This window comes from Haliotis rufescens, unplaced genomic scaffold, assembly GCF_023055435.1.
Source record: "Haliotis rufescens isolate VD_foot unplaced genomic scaffold, xgHalRufe1.0.p SCAF_6, whole genome shotgun sequence".
Taxonomy (NCBI): domain Eukaryota; kingdom Metazoa; phylum Mollusca; class Gastropoda; order Lepetellida; family Haliotidae; genus Haliotis; species Haliotis rufescens.
This window is the reverse complement of record NW_025964334.1, coordinates 7,357,911-7,379,131: the sequence shown is the minus strand read 5'-3', so window position 1 is coordinate 7,379,131 and position 21,221 is coordinate 7,357,911. Positions and strand designations below refer to the sequence as shown.

General features: G+C 41.9%; 1 long non-coding RNA gene across 1 annotated transcript in view; it reads right to left on the bottom strand.

The window, feature by feature from the left end:
- LOC124143996 overlaps window positions 1-8,206 on the bottom strand; it is a 42,853-nt gene extending 34,647 nt beyond the window's left edge. The window contains exon 1 of the long non-coding RNA XR_006862362.2: window positions 8,036-8,206. This is a non-coding gene — a long non-coding RNA (uncharacterized LOC124143996). The remainder of the gene's footprint in view (window positions 1-8,035) is intronic.
- Between the last annotated feature and the right edge of the window lie 13,015 nt (window positions 8,207-21,221).

Sequence of the window (21,221 nt, the reverse complement as noted above, 5' to 3'; positions counted from 1 at the left end):
ATTAATATGAACATGTATTAAGAGGAAACCACATGTATTTGGGTTGATACTCACTACATATTTAATAATGGCTTTCAATAATTCAGTCCCCAGTGGTCGGGTGAAAGAGACGCTTTGTAAACAAGAACTGATGCTTCTTGTAGGATTTACTTTTCTGCTCTACTTTTCAAACTTTATTGCTCATATATACACTGTAAACAGAATTTATGTACTTTTCTACCGTGACAAATAAGTAAATAAGTACTGATACTTTCCAAAGCTTCATTGTTTATTTATGCACTGTAAACAGTTTCATATAAAGTAATCGGATGCGACAAACCCCTGTGGACAAGAAATGATCTTTTTAGTATGATCTGCTCTATGTTTTGACCATTGGTAGTTTTATATACTCTGTTATCATCTGGCGCTCCCTCGTTACAATGGATACCGATAAATGAACAATGTATAATGGGCCGGTGGCCCCCTTACGAAATAAAGTCATTCATTCATTACTTGGCTTCAACAAGTACTGTACCGTTGAGTGCGTGTGTCCTTGTGCTTTTCTGAGAACCACATTACCTTCACACAACTATAGTGGTAACGCTATACACTATACTCATCACCCTAGCTTCACAGCTGCTAACATCATCATTCCTTGGCCTAATCATGTTACCATCCGCATGAATCAAATTTACTCAGTTCAATATTCTCGAACAAAGGTTATAGCACAAAGGTATTGGGTTTCATTTCGATTAGCTAACTAATCTTTAATCTTCATTAGAGATCATCCGCTGTAAAAATAAACATATTTCGCATCCCACACCCACACACTCGTGCTCGTGGGTTTCAAGGAAGTGGTAAACGTCTAAGACCTGCATCACTTCATCACTCATCCCACATAAAGCTGACACGCCGTGATATAACGGGAATACTGTTAAAAGCGACGTTAAACCCAACTCACTCACTCACTCACTCTTGTTTCACGAATACCTGGCGTCATGATCATCACTGATTTTCAGTGATCCATTCATATTGTTATCACCGCTTATTCCCTTTTGTTTCGTCGGATAATCGAGACTAGTTATTTTCTGAGGTTGATGTTTTATGTTCATATCAATATATATTTTTTATGTGAGCATTAGTGAGTGAGTTGAAAGTTAACGTCGTATCGGCATGAACACCATGTCAACCATGTGTGAGCTCACTTACACGATGTAAAAAGTGTCACTATAAAATATAGGATTTCGAAAAAAAAAGCATTCTTCACCAGGTTATCGGTTTAGGTAAGAATGTTAGGACGTTGCAATAGGATTAGCTAAAAACTTCATTCTTATTAGAATCAGACCGTAGTGCTCGTTACCGCAACATGAAGAACATCTGTCTTCATCTCATTACTGTTCACATCGGGACGACGTCCATCAGAGCGTCGCTTACGAAATCGCGAAAGTGAAAATCCGATTGTTTTGCCCTTAACGCCAAGTTGAGTCCGCTTCGGCAGAAGATCTAGACTGGTTATTCCCTGGTATTGACAATTTATATTCTAATCGCGCAACGCCAATCAGGTTAACACGGGCATTCCGAACGCCAGTTATGGGACTGTACGACTGGTTCAATGGGCTTAACATTAAAACGGAAGAGACTTTTTTGGCCCGGGGGAAGTAATATCATACACTCCCGGTCATATGTTAGACATTTGTTAGAATATTTCTTTTGTTCAGTTTTTATATTTTTGATTGGGAAATTTGTGTAGTCTGGAATGGAAGTCGCCATTTTGAAAGTACTACCAGAAAGCTTATAAAAACGTCTTTCTCTATTTTCGACTACTTGTAAGTCATTTCATTGGTCGATCAAAGTTTGCGAAGGGTCGTTCTGACGTGACCTGTAATGGGATGTCTTCAAAGATTTCTGGGGCTGTGGCGAGCACAAAGACCTGATCTGAGATTCAGATAATTGTAATATTTGCGAGGAGATAAAAATACAGCACCTAACTAATACAGTTTACTATATTATATTCAGCACGTTACACTATGGACATTGTTGTAACAAATGTTACAATATTGAAACCGCCTCATCTGTTTCTTATTTTGATCTACGCATAAAGGTTCACAGTTGCACATAAGGTTGCATAAAGGTTCCATATTGCGGTATAACAAGAGTGAGTGAGTGAGTGAGTGAGTGAGTATGGTTTTACGCCGCTTTTATCAATATTCCAGCAATATCACCAGAAATGGGCTTCACACATTGTACCCATGTCGGGAATCGAACCAAGGTCTTCTGCGTGACGATCGAACGCTTTAACCACTAGGCTACCCGACCGCCCCCGGTATAACAAGAAGGATGACTCAAACTTTCCGATAGTCATTGACAACTTTTTGGATTTCTTGCTTCTTTCCAACAGAAACTTTCCCTTTATGTCAAGCAATATTCCAACCGCTCCGACCTTTGGTGTCTACATTGAACAAGTTCTGAGGTACAATCGAGCATGCTCTTTCTTCGCAGATTTCCAAGAATGTAATGAGATTGTCGAAATTTGTGTGATCAGAGTTTCAGCATTCAATGCTTCAATAAAACTGTCCATCAGTGGCCAACATGCAATTCCCTATTTTCACTTGTAACATATGTTTCCGTTTTTGTTCACATAAACACTTGACTTGCCTTTGCTTGTATTTGTGACGAGTGACACCGATGGGGTAGATACGCTCACCTTTCCGCGAACACCTGGCATAGTATCGCTATTTGACAAAGATTCATGCTAAAGATATAATTGGAATTGGTAATAAGGGGTTTTGTCGATTATGTTATACATGGAATAGAATGGTCTTCTACGCAGATATGGGGGAATCCACATTTGGATTCATGGAATTGTCGAAACAAAGCAAATCCAAGAGGATTCTTGCACTTAGTTCCAGTTTTATGACTGAAACAGTGCGGATATATTCATTATATAAAATGAAATATACACGGTTATTTCTATAATATTTTATTATGCTTGTGGTTTTGACACAGAGGTCCGTCCATGGTACGACCCAGAATATGTAGAGAGCGTCATGGAAAATGTTACATACAAGATTCTTTGGAATAGGCCCGTATACAGCCTCAGACCTATCAAGGCAATCAAACCTAATCATTGAACCTTCTGTCCCTTTTGACAGTAATGTCATTGACAAGATTGAAGCAAAACATGGCAAATATGCGGAGTTCGCTTTCGATATGTCACGCTTGCATCCCAAGTACCAAGTTGTCCGACTCCCCATTGTTCTCGGTGCCTTAGGTTTGGTACCTCCCAATCTGTTGACTGACATTGGGAGAGTACCCGGGTTTGCTACCAGGAATACAGCCCTTCTGATAATCTGGGTTATGCAGAAAGCTGCAGTGTTGGGGAGTCTTCACATTCTCCGAAAAGTTCTGGGTGGGTTTGACAAGGCAGCGCTTCTTGGGAGAAATCCCATTCGCTGTCTGGGCTGCGTGTAGAGGGGGCAAGGGCTCTGAGCTGATTATGAGTCTAACCAGCCTGACTGTGCCAGGATCCCCCCCCGCCTTGCTGCATTTTTATAATTTTTAATCTGCAATATTAGTAATAAGTCCACTAATAATGCACCAGATTCCACTTCCCAAATACATGGACACGACCCTTCATTATTGTTACCCATATTAATGGATCAGTGTGCTGTTGAATTACATTCTCAGCTCCCTTGGGAGTATGCTACCCACGCTGCCTTTTGAGGAATTTTAATGTACCACCTTATACTACTGTAAAGCCCATTTCTGGTGTCCTCCTCCGTGATATTGCTGGAATATTGCTGAAAGCGGCGTAAAACCATACTCACTCACTCTGCCGGGACCATTTACTGCGGGTTGAACAGAGGTATTTTTCGAACAAAGTCACTTGCCTAAGGAGACGTGTTTCAGGATGAGACAGGACTCATAAGTTTGCCAAAATAGGTAACACTTCCACCTCCTGGGCGAACAACGTTGCTTGACTTGATGTGCTATTCGTGTTAACATAATCAAGGAATTCAAAGTAACTATGCAACACCTAAAACTAATATATGTATCCAGTTTAATCGAATAAGGTTTGGGTACACACAACGAAATACGTTGTTTGATAAGGCAAACATCGCAGATCCTGAATTCAGGATTGCTGCCTGACCCACTCGGGTCCACTCGGCATAATCCGCGCCCTCCTCGGGAAGCAATGGACGCCAAATCGTGTAGTTCATTTAATATGACTGCCATTTTTTGACAGTTATTCTGCGATTAACATTAATCAGGCATACCTTAGCAGCTGCGAAATGTAGACGCCATAAGCTGGAACTGGTCATGTTCATTGCTCGACATAAAGAGGATATTGTACTCATCCTTCTTGTCATACAGAGGTGCAGAGGTTGCCTCATCTTAAATTTCGATGCAGAGATCCAGACAGGACACTAAAAGTGTTGTTTTAATTATTTCTTTGATTTCCTCTCTTTAGTTTAAGATACGAATAATCTTGGCACTAATGAAATAAATGAGAACAGCTATACATCTGAAACTGAAGATGAACTTCTTGGCAACGTGTCATTTCGTTGATTTATCTAAAGTAGTAAAAAAATCCAATTCGTATGCAAAGCGAAACAGATCGGCTTGGAGGGGGACACATGTAGTTCCCATGGGGATACTACTAATTTACATGAACGCTTCAATTTCATAATTTAACGAAACTATATAGTCGTAGACTTATAAAAAAAACCATCTATGTAATCTTGGTTCTAATCAACGTATGATGAAGAAATATTCATTAAACGATTTCTTTTTCTTAATCTTGTAAGATGCTTGGCGTAGGCAAACAAATTTGTGTAGCCTTAATGAAAAAATATCTTTAGATCTATATTCGTAATTTTTATAAAACAGATTACATTTACTTGAAGAAAATGAAGTAATTTATTTCTTAATGATGTTAAATAAGCTATCAAATGGCAGCTGAAGAATAGTTACAGAAACAAGCTCGTTCTCTCCTTTCATCTCCAATAGAACTTGCATTTGATAGTGGGCAGTATTTTGATTAGGTGATAAACTTTAAAAATAGTTATGCTGCACAGTAAGCCACTTAACAAAGGCGGTATAAAATAAGGGCGCATTTTGCGCTCGAGAAAGCTTTAAACTTGCGGAAAATATTGATATAAAAATAATCAAATATGTTTAAATACCTCACTGTAAATGTCAATCTTTAATGTTGCAGAAAATACTGGTAAAAAGATTATGAATATGTTGAAATGTCTCACTGGAAATGTCAACCTTTAAGGAGTCGGAAAATATTTGTTTGTTTGTTGTTTAACGCCGCACTCAGCAATATTCCAGCTATATGACTATTCGTATGAGAATCAACAAACTTGTATAAATGGCAGATGGATAGTATTACCCTCTTTCTTTCTTACACTTTTTGGACTTCTGTCAAGATTAAATACGTAAGTATGACATAAGCGTGTGATCCAAGATGAATGTCTTACCATATGTTTGTACTACTTTCTCTTCAGCTGGGGGAATGACGAACCCATCTCAAATATTCGAAAAAATCCTCGAAGATTAGCTTGTTAAACACATGTTAGTCTTACCTACACATTTGGTGAGGCGAGGTGAAATTGGGTTTAACGTCGCGTCCAAGCTTAAGATTATTGCACTTGCACGTGCGTGTGTGTGGCTGCTTGCACTAGTCTGGATACCATGCCGCAGTTTAACATGAACTCCCAACTCAGACACAGTATACTGACTCCGAGCCGACCAGTCCTTGTTTTAGCCCCTTAATGCCGAACGCCAGACAGGGTAACAAGAAGTACCATATTTTAACGGGTTTTTTATTTGACCCGGCAGTATTTCAGTTATATCACAGCATGTCAGTGTAATGTAGGAGTTATACATATATATCACAGCATGTCAGCGTAAAGCAGGAGATATACATATATATCACGTCATGTCAGCGTAATGTAGGAGTTATACATATATATCACGCCATGTCAGCGTAAAGTAGGAGTATTTCAGTTATATCACAGCATGTCAGCGTAATGCAGGAGATATACATATATATCACAGCATGTCAGCGTAATGCAGGAGATATACATATATATCACGTCATGTCAGCGTAATGCAGGAGATATACATATATATCACGTCATGTCAGCGTAATGTAGAAGTTATACATATATATCACAGCATGTCATCGTAATGCAGGAGATATACATATATATCACGTCATGTCAGCGTAATGCAGGAGATATACATATATATCACGTCATGTCAGCGTAATGTAGAAGTTATACATATATATCACGCCATGTCAGCGTAAAGTAGGAGTATTTCAGTTATATCACAGCATGTCAGCGTAATGCAGGAGATATACATATATATCACAGCATGTCAGCGTAATGCAGGAGATATACATATATATCACGTCATGTCAGCGTAATGCAGGAGATATACATATATATCACGTCATGTCAGCGTAAGGTAGGAGTATTTCAGTTATATCACAGCATGTCAGCGTAATGCAGGAGATATACATATATATCACGTCATGTCAGCGTAAAGTAGGAGTATTTCAGTTATATCACAGCATGTCAGCGTAATGTAGGAGATATACATATATATCACGGCATGTCAGCGTAATGCAGGAGTATTTCAGTTATATCACAGCATGTCAGCGTAATGCAGGAGATATACATATATATCACGTCATATCAGCGTAATGCAGGAGTATTTCAGTTATATCACAGCATGTCAGCGTAATATGGGACTATTTCAGGGGCCTGAAGTTAGCGGCGGGTTCGTTATTCGTTATTCGTTTTTCGAATAACGAAAAACAAGCCAGCACCGGGTTTGTTATTCAAAGGCTGTATTTTAAACAACTGCAGTAATGTGGTAAAGTACACTGAAACTCATTTAATATATGACAGCAGGTTCGTCTTACATCATCACCCAAAAGCTGTTTAGTTATTCAGTACTTTTGAATAACGAAAAACAAACCAGCACAGGGTTCGTTGTTCAGACTTGGTCTAACAAATATAAGATACCGTATTTAACGTGGGTTCACTATTCGTTATTCGTTTTTCGAATTACGAAACTCATTAAATCCTATTTTATTCGTTTATTAACAGATATATTATTTTTTTCAAAGACCCTTCGTTTGTGGTCGCAGCAAAATCAAACATGAGCTCTCGGTAGGGAGAGAGCAATATTCTTCACATATAACTGCGTTGGACACAAGATTGGGGCTTCACACATCCTACCCATGTGGAGTCGAACCCGGGCCTTCGGTAGGAACGCTTTTACCACTGGGCTAACCCACCGCGCCGGACGGTGGTATGAGAAAAACTGTACTTTCAAATTCTACATTTGTCATTTAGCTGTTTTGTGAATTGTGGGCGGAATGTAGAGTTTTTACATGAACGAACACCACCTTGGGTAGTGGCAAAGCTATGAACGTATCCATCATGGCCACGTCTCGTGCTTTGACACAATATGTACGGATCGTTGAGCGTTACTCTTTATTTCGTAAGTGTGATTCCCAGACTCGGCGATTATAAATATACCCCTTAAACTGGATTTTGTCCCTAATAGTGTCGTTTTTTAGGGTCGAGTGATAGAAAGCCACGATACGAGTGACATGTCATGTCAAGATACACACAGCACCAGGATGGGCCTCACGATTGAACTTGACATTTCGACATGTCGAGTTTCAACATTTAACACGTGACCCTTCAAACTATGGAAATAAATCCCAGATACTATTGTTGTCTAATATACTGAAAAAACACGTAAAGTCTAGTTTGAAATATGAATTTATAATAAACAATTCGACACGAATAGCAATCATTTGAAAGGTTCTTCGCCAAACTACTTCCTTAATTTAACCTGAAAAGCAGAGAGGCAGCCATTTATTATTACTAATTAACTAAATAGAAATGCTGATGAAACATGTATGTTTGGACAACGTCAAGTTTAAAATAAAATAATAAAGGAAATCTGCTTACCAACTCTAACAAATATTGCAACGCAGATTAAAAATAAAAGTCGTGCAACTTACCTTGATATGCTTAAAAAACGATGATCCCTGTTACTGGCCAGCAACGTCTTGGTTCCGGCTTCAGAGGCTGTATACGTGTGATACCTGTGCAACTTGCTCGAGTTTATATATGATTAACACGAGCCAGGTTCCGCGTTTACCTACAGACAGGGTGTCAATTTTACTGGACAATATTAACCGCCGGATATGACCTCTGTGACCCTTCCCCGATCGTTTATTTTATGAGTCCAACGGATGACAGGTTATAACATAACGTGTTCAGGAAGAATTAGCCTTCTGGGGATATAATTAACAACGATTTGACTCGCAATCCTCAACATAAGCAAAGTCTGTTAATGGTGTCCCTTAATGCACGTTAGTCATCGTCTTTGAATCTGTAATCACAAGCGTCTCTGGGGATGTTTGGAATGCATTGTGCGGGGGTGGTCAGTTTACGAAATGGAAGCTATTAGGTCTCCCCAGATACACAAGGGTATTGACAGCTGGTCATTTCGTAGTGAAGGCCTTAGAATCTATGGGAGGTATATGTGCCCTCTGTTCAATCTGAGAACGATGGCCATTCTTATTAAGGCACTAATAAATGTTAAATTTGCAACGTGATGAATATGATATGAGTGGAGATTTATGTAGAACAAGAACAATGGCAGTAATACGAATGGTTTTATGAGACACAATGGCGATACATTATGCATGTCGTATAGAGAATAAACCATTTATATACAGACGAACCACATTAATCGGGAGCTGAATCTCAGCCTGGCTGCGTCATCACGTTTTTACAAAGTGTGGTTATTTTATTAAATCACAGATATAACTCACGAGTGGCATAATGATATGTTAGTTTGGAGGTGTTTTCGTGAACAGGGACACCATCATCGTCATCATCATCGTCAATATCATCATCTTCATCATCATCATCATCATCATCATCATCATCATTATTAGTATTAAAATAAAAAATGCAGCAAAGAGGGTTTGGGTGATCCTGGCACAGTCAGGCTGGTTAGGCTCATAATCAGCTCATGGCCCTTGCCCCCTCTACACGCAGCCCAGACAGCGAATGGGACTTCTCCCAGGAAGCGCTACCTAGTCAAACCCACCCCGAACTTTTCGGAGAATGTGAAGACTCCCCAACACTGCAGCCTTCTGCATTACCCAGATTGATGGAAGAGCTGTGCTCTTGGAGAACCCAGGCACCTTCCTGATATGAGGTCAATGGGGAGACGGACGTCTGTATTCTTTGTATGAAAACGAACGTCTTGCATCATCACTATTTCATAGTGGTTTATTAATATAGAAAGTCAACACCAGAGAATAACCAGTCTCGATTATCTAAAAATTAGGCGTAAAAGGCAAACAGCGAGCGGGGAAAGTTATTTTTCCCCGCCCTGAAAATCAGTGATAAGGGTCCTGCAATACCGATCACACACGCCATTCTAACAATTTCAATAAAAGACTGTTTGTTTGTTTGTTTGTTTGTTTATTGCCAGACACCTCACAGCAGTACTCTTGCCATACGACGGCGTCCTGAGAACCAACAAGACAATCGAGGGATGCACCATTGACACGATGGCGTATTTAATTATGTTTTTAAAAGAAATGTAAACTAATGTAAACACATGCTAATACTACAGTCGGAATCGTACAATGGACTCTACTTTTAGCAGATATTCCTTCATCTTCCCGAGGCAAGAGAGTTAACTGACTTTAAAAGTCCAGTTTCCACCCTTGCCGAACAAGGCTGGAATACCTGGGCTCGACCGTAGCGCCACCAGTGGTTATTACGAGTTACGTCCCTTCTGAGTCTCTCCTATGGGCCAATCAGATTCCACCTCTCGTATCACTTGCATTTGTTTCAAACAAAATGGCGGGGCCCTGTCAAGACGATCTGATCGATAATCAACATCTATGGTGTGATAAAACGGGTCTTACATCGCGAAGAGCATCAAATCACGTGAGAACCTTGATTATAAACATGAAAAGATTTGGAAAATATCTGTTGACAACGAGTTGGCGGTGCACATGCAATGCCAATACTGCAATCGACCGAAATCTGCACGAAAGTTTACGAACCGGATTTCGATTTCATTGCGCGATTGTGATTGGACTATGGATAAGACTCGTTAGTCCAGCCAGATGTAACTCCATAAAACCAACTAGTTCGACAAGGGTGGAAACTGGACTTTTATAGTCAGTTAACTCTCTTGCATCGGGAAGATGATATTACTTTTGTTTATGGAAAGGGTTTTGTCCGAATCCTGTCAATGACATTTTTGTCAAGGGGACAGACAATTCAATTACATAAATAACTTCATTAGTTTTATCAGAAGGACAAGATCAGGTTCAGCGACAGGAATTCCTCTGAGGTTGTATGCGGCCCTACGACACAATTTACCCCTTATGATTGAGCAGTAATGAAAAATAACAAAATCGATGAGTAAACAAAATGCAAACTTATAATAGCAAGGGGGAAATAGATTTTGAATTTATAAAAGTTTGCTCGCAGTGTGTTCACTGTTAAAAATTTCTTTTGGAGGAGTCGGTGGGTTGTTCCCCGGAGGGGTTTGGTGTTCAAATAGTTTCAAAGGTTTCAAAGAGCGCCACACGACTCTTGCTCATAAGTTGTTTGATCAAGGTTAAAACATTCAAGGCCTCAGTAAAGCTTTAAAAACGTTTTATTGTAGACATGTAAAGAACATTTCCAAATTTGACAGATCAGTGATTAAAATAATGTCCGATGCAATTTTGACTTGTACCATATGTTCCTATGTTTTTTTCAGGTGAACAACTGACTTGCCTTTTCATGTGTTTGTGACTGATGCCGCCGGTGGGGCAGGATACGATCCCCTTTGCGCGAACACCTTGTATCATTACTTTTTGATAGTGCTTCATAAACCAATGCTCATGATATAGTCGGACTTGTACAATCGACACTGCTTTATGCAGAGATTTGTATTGAATATGGAAAGGGTTTTGTCGCTTTATTCCAAATAGCAAATACAGTAAACTACGGTTATAACGAACCTAAAAGGGCAACTAATTTGAGTTCATTTTAACCGTAGTTCGTTATAAGCATATATACACCAAAACAGTTCGTTATATACGTCAGTTCGTTATAAGCGTGTTCGTTATAAACGTAGTGTACTGTATAATAAATTGTCAATGCAAGAGAACAACTAGACCAGATTGTCCACCGAAATAAACCAACTACGGTTGTCGCGAACACGTATCAAACTCACGAGTCCTTGGATGTAGCCATTCCTGCAAAGCTACGTTCCCTACAGTATACACTTCGTCCTAAAACATCCAAAATACTAAACATGAACAAGGAAATGGGAGTGAGTGAGTTGGGTTTAATGCCGCTTTTAACAGTATCCCAGTCATATCACGGCGTGTCAGCTTAATGTTGGAGGAAACCCTGAAGTGATTCAGGTCTCAGACGTTTACCACTTCGGTGAGACCCACCAGCACGGGTATGGTGCTGACAAACCTAGAAACATAATCGGGGCGAACCGGGATTCGAACCTACAATCATAGGTTTCTGGCGTGCCCAAGGGACGCAACTCTGCACAGCGAATCGCGGCGCCTTAGACGACTGGGCCACCCGTGCCCCCAAAAAGGAAATGGTCCCTGTTGGTTTTGAGTATAATAAAATCGATATAACCAGTCATTATTTTTATTTATTTTTTCAAGGTTTTCTTCCAAATAACAAAGACTGATGGTTTGTGTTAAAACTATACAGTATGGGCATTTAACACAGTAATTATTTACAATACTTAGAGTGCGGATGCACTCGGATTTCGTGTTTAATTCAAAGCACGATCACGCACTAAATACATAGCCACACACTCACGCAAACGGCTTCCATTAATAAAAGAACCGTTTAACTTTCGAAGTCGGCTATTGTGCAGGTAATTGCAAGTAACATTACCTGACATTAAAGTTCGATTAGAACCCCTGATCTCTGCGAGCTAAAATAGCAGCAACTTCTGATATGGTAATAGCAATGCTGACAACGGTGTCTGACACACTCGACCAGCGAACAGAATCAACAGAGTTATTGTGACACCGCAAGGGCCTGTCTTGCAGTGCAAAGAGTTGGCGGTGCTATTGGAACACCACAGAGGGGAGGAGAAGTTGCTGCCTATGAAGCGACGGCAAACAAACGTAACGCTAGTTCAAAACATTGATCGTCCTCCGACTCGGTGCATTAAACCACTGAAATGCAATTTCTTTCCGTGACCACTTGGTGCAGATTGTTTTTCTACATGACTAAATGGAATATACAGTGTAGATCTGAATGAAATGAATAGTTGCTTAACATTAACGTCAACTGGCGATGGTTATCGGTGAGGTGAAATGGGGTTTAACGTCGCTGTGTGTGTGTGCGTGTGCGTGTGCGTCTGCGTGTGTGTGTGTGTGTGCTTGTACAAGTCAGGACGAATGCCGATATTATAGTGCTCGCCCACTTAGATACTATGCCGCCGCAGGTTAACATAAATACCCTACTCAGACAAGGTCATCAGCATCCCATGCTTGTCGTAAGAAGCGACTAACGGCCGGGTGGTTAGGTTCTCTGATTTAGTTGAAGCATGTCATCGATCCCAATTGCGTGGATCGATGTTCATGATGTCAACCACCAGACTGTCTGGTCCAGACTCGATTATTTACAGACCGCCGTCATATAACTGGAATATTGCTGAGTGCGGCGTAAAACAACAAACCAACAAACCAATCCCTCTCAGACACAGTATACTGACTCCGAGCCGACCAGTACCATATTTTAACGACATTTGATAAGACGCGACCCCGGACCTTCCACTTTACGGGCGGACATTTGACCAAGGAGACGGTCCGATGATTATCTACACTCTTCACACAAAAAACGCGCAGATAGATGTTTAGTAAATTTATTGTACCTAATAAAGTCGATATATATTTAATTTAATATCATAGATACAGATATGAAATTTTGGAGCTCGAAAGTCACAAGTTGTCGTTGTACAAAGGCATTGAAAACCTTTTTATTTTCATGTCACATAAAGGCCACAAGGTTGCGCTGAACTCAGTATCTCGTGTGACCGCTCCCGGGCAGCAATCACGGCTCTGCATCTCCTCGGCACTGACTGGATAAGTGTACGAATTCTGTCCTGCGGAATTCTGCGCCATTCTGCTTGTGACGCGTTGGCCAGTTGTGGGAGTGTCTGCGGCGTGTTCTGACGTTGACGTACACGTCGATCGAGTTCATCCCAGAGGTGTTAGATTAGGTTGAGATCTGGAGATCTCGAGGGCCAGGGCAAGCGTTGATGTTGGCATTATGGAGGTAATGGACCGTGACACGAGCTGTGTGCGGTGGAGCGTTGTCCTGTTGAAACAGCTCCCTCTGTAGGTCAATGATTGGAAGAAGGTGAGGTTGAGGAATTTGATTCATGTAGCGAATTGCTGTCAGATTTCCCTGAGCCATAACCAAGTCAGATCTCGTGGTGTAGGATATGGCCCCCCACAGCATGACACTACCGCCACCGAAATTGTCGAATTCACGTACACAATGTGGGGCAAAATGCTCATTTCGACGACGATAAACACGTTGTCTTCATCTGATTCATCGCTAATCACACTCGTCTCCAGTTTCTCAAATTCCAAGGCCGTAAGGTATGGCACCAACGCAAGCGTCGCTGTCGATGGATCTGTTGCAAATCAGGGGCGATAACTGGTCTTCTGGGTCGGATTCCAGCCTCGCGAAGATGGTTCCTGGCAGTATGGTCCGATATCCCCCTCAAACCAGGGATGCGTCCTGCAGTCTCCGTAGCTGTGGCATTGCAATGACGTAGGTGGAACAGTCGAATGTAGCGTTCCTGAGCAAGGGTGGTAACTCTTGGTCGGCTGGTTCCCGGACGGTCTGCAGTGGAATTGAACCGTGTGTATCGGTCCCAAAGGCGGCAAATGGTGACGTTGTGGACGTTGAAGTCGCGTGCAACAGAAGACTGCGATTCCCTTCTTTGGAGACGTCCTATGGGGATGTTCCGATCGGCAGCGCTGAGTCTCGACATTTTCCAACTTGAAAAATGTTGACAATTGAATGACAAATTATTGGCTTAAGCTTGCCTTTTTATAGTCACTACCACGAGTTACGATGCCATAACTTGCACGTGCATTTTGCTTTACTGTTTTCCTCCCTGATATTTTTGAACAAGTGTGAAAACAATGCCGTTTAAGACTTTGCAAATCGACAATGGCTGCGTTTTGACGCACCGTTTGTCGAATATCAGGCCACCAACATTTTCCAATAAGATATATCCAATTTATATACCGGATTGTATGTGCAGTCAGGTTCAGTGAACTACATACTACCTGTGCGTTTCTTTTTCTGAAGAGTGTACGTACATCGACATAGTCTCTCAGTCGTGCAGCTCACCTACACGAGTCTGCAAATTGACTTTGCTACCATAAACAGAAGGGTCAATAACTCTTCCTCCAAGTAAACTGACTGATCCTCCCTCTTCTACCTTGCCACGTTTCAGTTGCATTTGTCGAGTCCAAAGGACGTGCCGATATCATTAGAAAAGGATTCGACAAGCAGAATCTGTTTTTTAGTGTCGACCCTCCATTGGCAATAAGTTAAGGTCATCAGGGTGTCTCTACCGTGAATCATCATCATCTAAAGCCAGTAAGTTGGGTTTAACGCTACTTTGAACAGTATTTTAGTTGTATCACGGTGGGTCAGCTTAATGTGAGAAAGGAGCGGTTGGGTAGCCTTGTGGTTAATGCGTTCGCTCGTCATGCCGAAGGTCGGGGTTCGATTCCCGACATGGGTACAATATCATAAGCCCATTTCTGGTGTCCCCCGCCGGAATATAGCTAAAAGCGGCGTTAAACCATATTAACTCACCATACTCAGGTCTAAGGCGTTTATCACTTAGCTCAAACTCACGAGTATATACTGATACCATAATGCCTTTTAATAAAAGCAATGTAGTGGTCTATCATTCACCAACCAGACAAAGCAATGTAGTGCTCTATCATTCACCCACCAGACAAAGCAATGTAGTGCTCTATCATTCACCAACCAGACAAAGCAATGTAGTGCTCTATCATTCACCAACCAGACAAAGCAATGTAGTGCTCTATCATTCACCCACCAGACAAAGCAATGTAGTGCTCTATCATTCACCCACCAGACAAAGCAATGTAGTGCTCTATCATTCACCCACCAGACAAAGCAATGTAGTGCTCTATCATTCACCCACCAGACAAAGCAATGCAGTGCTCTATCATTCACCCACCAGACAAAGCAATGTAGTGCTCTATCATTCACCCACCCGACAAAGCAATGTAGTGCTCTATCATTCACCCACCCGACAAAGCAATGTAGTGCTCTATCATTCACCCACCCGACAAAGCAATGTAGTGCTCTATCATTCACCAACCAGACAAAGCAATGTAGTGCTCTATCATTCACCCACCAGACAAAGCAATGTAGTGCTCTATCATTCACCAACCAGACAAAGCAATGTAGTGCTCTATCATTCACCCACCAGACAAAGCAATGTAGTGCTCTATCATTCACCCACCAGACAAAGCAATGTAGTGCTCTATCATTCACCCACCAGACAAAGCAATGTAGTGCTCTATCATTCACCCACCAGACAAAGCAATGTAGTGCTCTATCATTCACCCACCAGACAAAGCAATGTAGTGCTCTATCATTCACCCACCAGACAAAGCAATGTTGTGCTCTATCATTCACCCACCAGACAAAGCAATGTAGTGCTCTATCATTCACCCACCAGACAAAGCAATGTAGTGGTCTATCATTCACCCACCAGACAAAGCAATGTAGTGCTCTATCATTCACCCACCAGACAAAGCAATGTAGTGCTCTATCATTCACTCATCAGACAAAGCAATGTAGTGCTCTATCATTCACCAACCAGACAAAGCAATGTAGTGCTCTATCATTCACCCACCAGACAAAGCAATGTAGTGCTCTATCATTCACCCACCAGACAAAGCAATGTAGTGCTCTATCATTCACCCACCAGACAAAGCAATGTAGTGCTCTATCATTCACCCACCAGACAAAGCAATGTAGTGCTCTATCATTCACCCACCAGACAAAGCAATGTAGTGCTCTATCATTCACCCACCAGACAAAGCAATGTAGTGCTCTATCATTCACCCACCAGACAAAGCAATGTAGTGCTCTATCATTCACCCACCAGACAAAGCAATGTAGTGCTCTATCATTCACCCACCAGACAAAGCAATGTAGTGCTCTATCATTCACCCACCAGACAAAGCAATGTAGTGCTCTATCATTCACCCACCAGACAAAGCAATGTAGTGCTCTATCATTCACCCACCAGACAAAGCAATGCAGTGCTCTATCATTCACCCACCAGACAAAGCAATGCAGTGCTCTATCATTCACCCACCAGACAAAGCAGAGGAACCACTGACCAAGTATGTCGGTCCATTTTACTTCTCTCTAGGCGTAGAATGTTCCATATCGTGGAAATGTCAGTCATGGATTAATTGGGAAAGGGGTGACTTCAATTCTACACTCGCCTAAACTATATCTTACATTCAAAGAATTTAACGTCGACGAGGTTGAGGGGGGGGTCCAAAATAAGTATTTGTTGTGCAAAGATATATGTATAGAGAAAAACTGTAAGTTTTGAAGCAGTGACCGAAACAATTTTAATATCCAGTCTCTAACAAATAAAAAATGTCCCAACCAACTCACACATCCCAACGACCACACCCCTTCCCAACTGGATATTAACTGGTCTATCCTAATCAGTGTTAAACAGTGAGCCATTCCTCAGAGTTCCCAGGAATGGTGGCGAACTTTCTTTTTTGTTTTAATAGTTTTAAAATTTTAATTAATTTATTCGTATCATTTTTAAGTAATTTCCGTCTTGATCTGAGCCCATGGACCACACTTATACCCTTCCGTCCACCGTAAGTGAATAAACTGCACCAACGTATTACGCACGTCTGGTCTTGTGAGCTATTTTGTATCTGAGGCCAAAGGAAACAGGTGCCAAATTAACGTCATTACTCGACGAACTTGTCACCCTACACAAATTACTTGAGCTTGAGAAGAGGTATTTCTGGGACTTCCTGGCGTAGTCGTCCGTACAGGGCGCTACTGACATGACGCGTCAAATCTGACCTGGTTGGTGTCATTCGTAACAGGGACACACCAGAAACCTATGATTGTGGGTTCGAATCCCGGTTCGTGCCGGTTTGTCAGCACCATACTCGTGCTAGTGGGTTTCACCGAAGTGGAAAACGTCTCGGACCTGCATCACTTTGGGCTTTCCTACTACATCAAGTTGACATGCCGTGATTTAACTGGAATAATGTTAGAAAAGCGGCATTAAACCCAACTCACTCTCTCTATATCGCATATGTTAAGTATTAACCATTGTATTACCTATAATTACGCATATGTTAAGTATTAACCATTGTATTACCTATAATTAGTCAATGTTATAAACTGATACATTCATTTCCATACATGTCAATATAAAGACCGATATACCGACGACAGAGAGCCAGGCTTATCGATACATACATACATACATCAGTGAGTTGATTTCAAAACCGTTTTGAACAGTATTCCAGTAATTTTACGGCGTGTCAGCTGAATGTGGGAGGAAGCCCAAAGTGATGCAGGTCTCAGATGTTTACCACTTTGATGGTACCACGAGCACACGTGTGGTACTGACAAATCTATAAAATACAATTAGGCCGAACCAGGATTCGAACACATGATGATAGGTTTCTGGCATGCCCAAGGGACGCAACTTTCATCAGCGATTTGAGGCGCCTTATATTATACGAATGGGCCGACGGTGCCCCGACAGATACAAAGACAGAGTTTCACTATTCTTTCGAATGTTTCGTTCACAATGACAAATGCACGTGCATCTCCAGCACTTTCAAACAGATTAACCTCCGACCATTGTTGTGTTTGCGCGCTCTGTTCCTACTGTTTGCAGGTTTGAAGAACCAACCTCCAATCGTAAACCCTGCACTTTTCGTCGACTTTGTGCTAAGTTGGTTAAAAGTCAGGATCAGTTTTGCACGTGCGGCTCCCCACGTGCAAACCTAATCGTGACTCTTCGGACCATATCCACCACATAAAATGTCAATGCAAGAGATTAACCAGTCTTGATTATCCGCCGAAACAGAATCCAGCTGGCACAAAGAGTAAAATATCTGTGAAAAATGTATGAATAGACGTGAGGTGAGGTGTGGTGAGGTGAGGTGAGGTGAGGTGAGGTGAGGTGAGGTGAGGTGAGGTGAGGTGAGGTGAAATTGGGTTTAAAGTCGCGTCCAAGATTATTGCACTTATATAGCGACGTGCATGCACGTGTATGTGTGGCTGCTTGTACTAGTCCGGACTGATGCCGATTTATAGTGCTAGCTCACTGAGATACCATGCCGCAGTTTAACATGAATACCCCACTCAGACACAGTATACTGACTCCGAGCCGACCAGTCCTTGTTTTTGCCCCTTAATGCCGAGCGCCAGACAGGGTAACAGCAAGTACAATCTTTTAACGTCTTTTGGTATGATGCGGCCGAGGATCGAACCCCCGACCTTCCGCTCCCCGGGCAGACGCTCTACCACTAGACCACGGAGGCGGTCGTTATGAATAGAGAGTATCATTATTTGCAACGAATGTTCATTTACGCGTGCGTTCTCTGACTTAAAATACAGAATGCAAGTGACAAAACACTGAGAATTCAGTTTTTAAAAACAGCCTGAAAGGTAAAATGAATAAAAGAAATGAATGAAAATAAATACAACACATAAATTTTGCACGGACATGACATGCAATACATTCGCATTTACAGAAAGCATGCTGATAATGTACTGGGAATGGGATTTCTGTAGCTGTCTATAGCTGTCTATATGTGGTCAGATTATATTACTAATTCTGTCTAAGTATGTCATTTATTAACAGGACGGGATCATCTGACAAGCAGTCACGCTCGAACACAATATAACCGTGTTGTTGCTCGTGGTCGACCCAGATGTGGCATCACATAGATTTCACTAGTGGCAGTGTAACCAGTCAACGTGGTCCGCAGGGTGGAAATAGTTGAGGGGCTTTTCCCTTTCGGTCCCAGCTACCATAGCGCTGTACGGCCCGACTCTCAATAAAACTGTCCATTTAGGTCATCATCCGCCACACCTCACACAGCTCTGACGGGAGGTCGTGTCAATTTTAGCACACTGGTAGAAACTGAGTGTCGCTCGTTAAAACTCTAATGGTCAACACTAAATTTCAAAAGCATCTCAACAGAAAACCTATAACAGCATTAAGAAGTATATCTGACGCCCAGGTTCGTTCTTTAGTTCAATTGTATCCCTTATTGAAATATTGCCAAAATATTGCTGTGTTTTGCTTGTCACTAAAATCGAAAATGTAAATAAAACATACTTCAACTCAATATGTTGTCTTGCATAAGTTTGTAAATAACCGATAACAGTTTGGGGAAACTCATGGTAATTTTGTTGTGAGGGTTTAATGTTTTTTAAAGAAACGTTAATATTTCTTTAAACTATTGGTTAATGAATAATGTTGTGGTGTGGTAAAAAGGAAACCATACGGGACTATACAACACGTAAATAAAGAATACTTTACTAACTACTGCCTTTTGGTGCAACCTATGGGATACCGAGACGTTCAACTAAACATAACAGAAAGACGGTGACCAATGTACTTATTTTTGCAGGAGTTATTGATGTACATACAAAAAACGTCTGGAGCCCATTAAAACAGGTCTGTCCTAAGATTCCATGTGGTTTGTTGGTTGGTTGGTTTGTTGTTAAACGCCGCAGCACTCCGCAATATTACAGCTGTATGACGGCGGTCTGGACTAGACAATCCAGTCATTGATATCATGAGCATCGATCCAAGCGATTGGGATCATTTTTGTTACTACGGTTCAGCATTTCTGTCCAGGACCATGTTCTACAAAGCGATCTTAGCGTTACGACTGTCAATGCTGAAGTATGATAATTACGATCGTCTAAGATCGCTTTATGCAACATGGTCCAAGGTTGGAAGGGCCACCGGACCATTGCCGACTACAGTATGGGTTGTTACAGTGTGTGAGCTGGTGGTTAGTTGTTTTACAACCATTGATCAATAGTCTGTTCTTGAATCGGCCACTACATGCCTCTGCTATAAAGCTGTGATATTGCTGATGGAGTCCGGAGACGCTCGGAAGCTTTGTCCAACTTGCAGTGAAGCTGCTCTTGCCACGCCAAAAGCTAAGGTCCGATTTCCCACCATAATTGGGAAAAGTTGCGTAAAATCCGTACTCACTCATCCAGCAGGATCGTTAATAGTTCAGCGTATTTCTACATTATATGTAAACATGTTGACTTTTCTACCTTTCTTCGACTCCTTACTCATGCAGTTGATGTGGCCTAATTATGATGAGAAGGTGATCTGGGATGAAGTGTAGTTTATCTTTGCGATTAAGATTATTGCACTTAGAGAACGACGTGCATGCATGTGTGTTGGGTTGGGTTGGGTTGGGTTGGGTCGGGTCGGGTCGGGCTGGGCTGGGCTGGGCTGGGCTGGGCTTGGCTGGGCTGGGCTGGGCTGGGCTTGGCTGGTCTGGTCTGGACTGGGCTTGGCTTGGCTTGGCTTGGCTGGGCTGGGCTGGGCTGGGTTGGGTTGGGTTGGGGCTGCTGCTGGTACGTGTCCGGACTAATGCCGGTTTTATTGGGTTTTATTGTCCTTATTGCCGCAATTATACCATGGATATCCCAAGCCTTAATACCAAACGCCAGGTAACAGGTAACATGAAGTACCATGTTTTATGGTCTGACGCGACCAGGGGACGGAACCATCCACTCGGTACACGTGTTACAATTGGTGTATTGGTTCCATGTTTTAACGTCTGACGCGACCAGGGGACGGAACCATCCACTCGGTACACGTGTTACAATTGGTGTATTGGTTCCATGTTTTAACGTCTGACGCGACCAGGGGACGGAACCACCCACTCAGTACACGTGTTACAACTGGTGTATTGGTTCCATGTTTTAACGTCTGACGCGACCAGAGGACGGAACCACCCACTCGGTACACGTGTTACAATTGGTGTATTGGTTCCATGTTTTAACGTCTGACGCGACCAGGGGACGGAA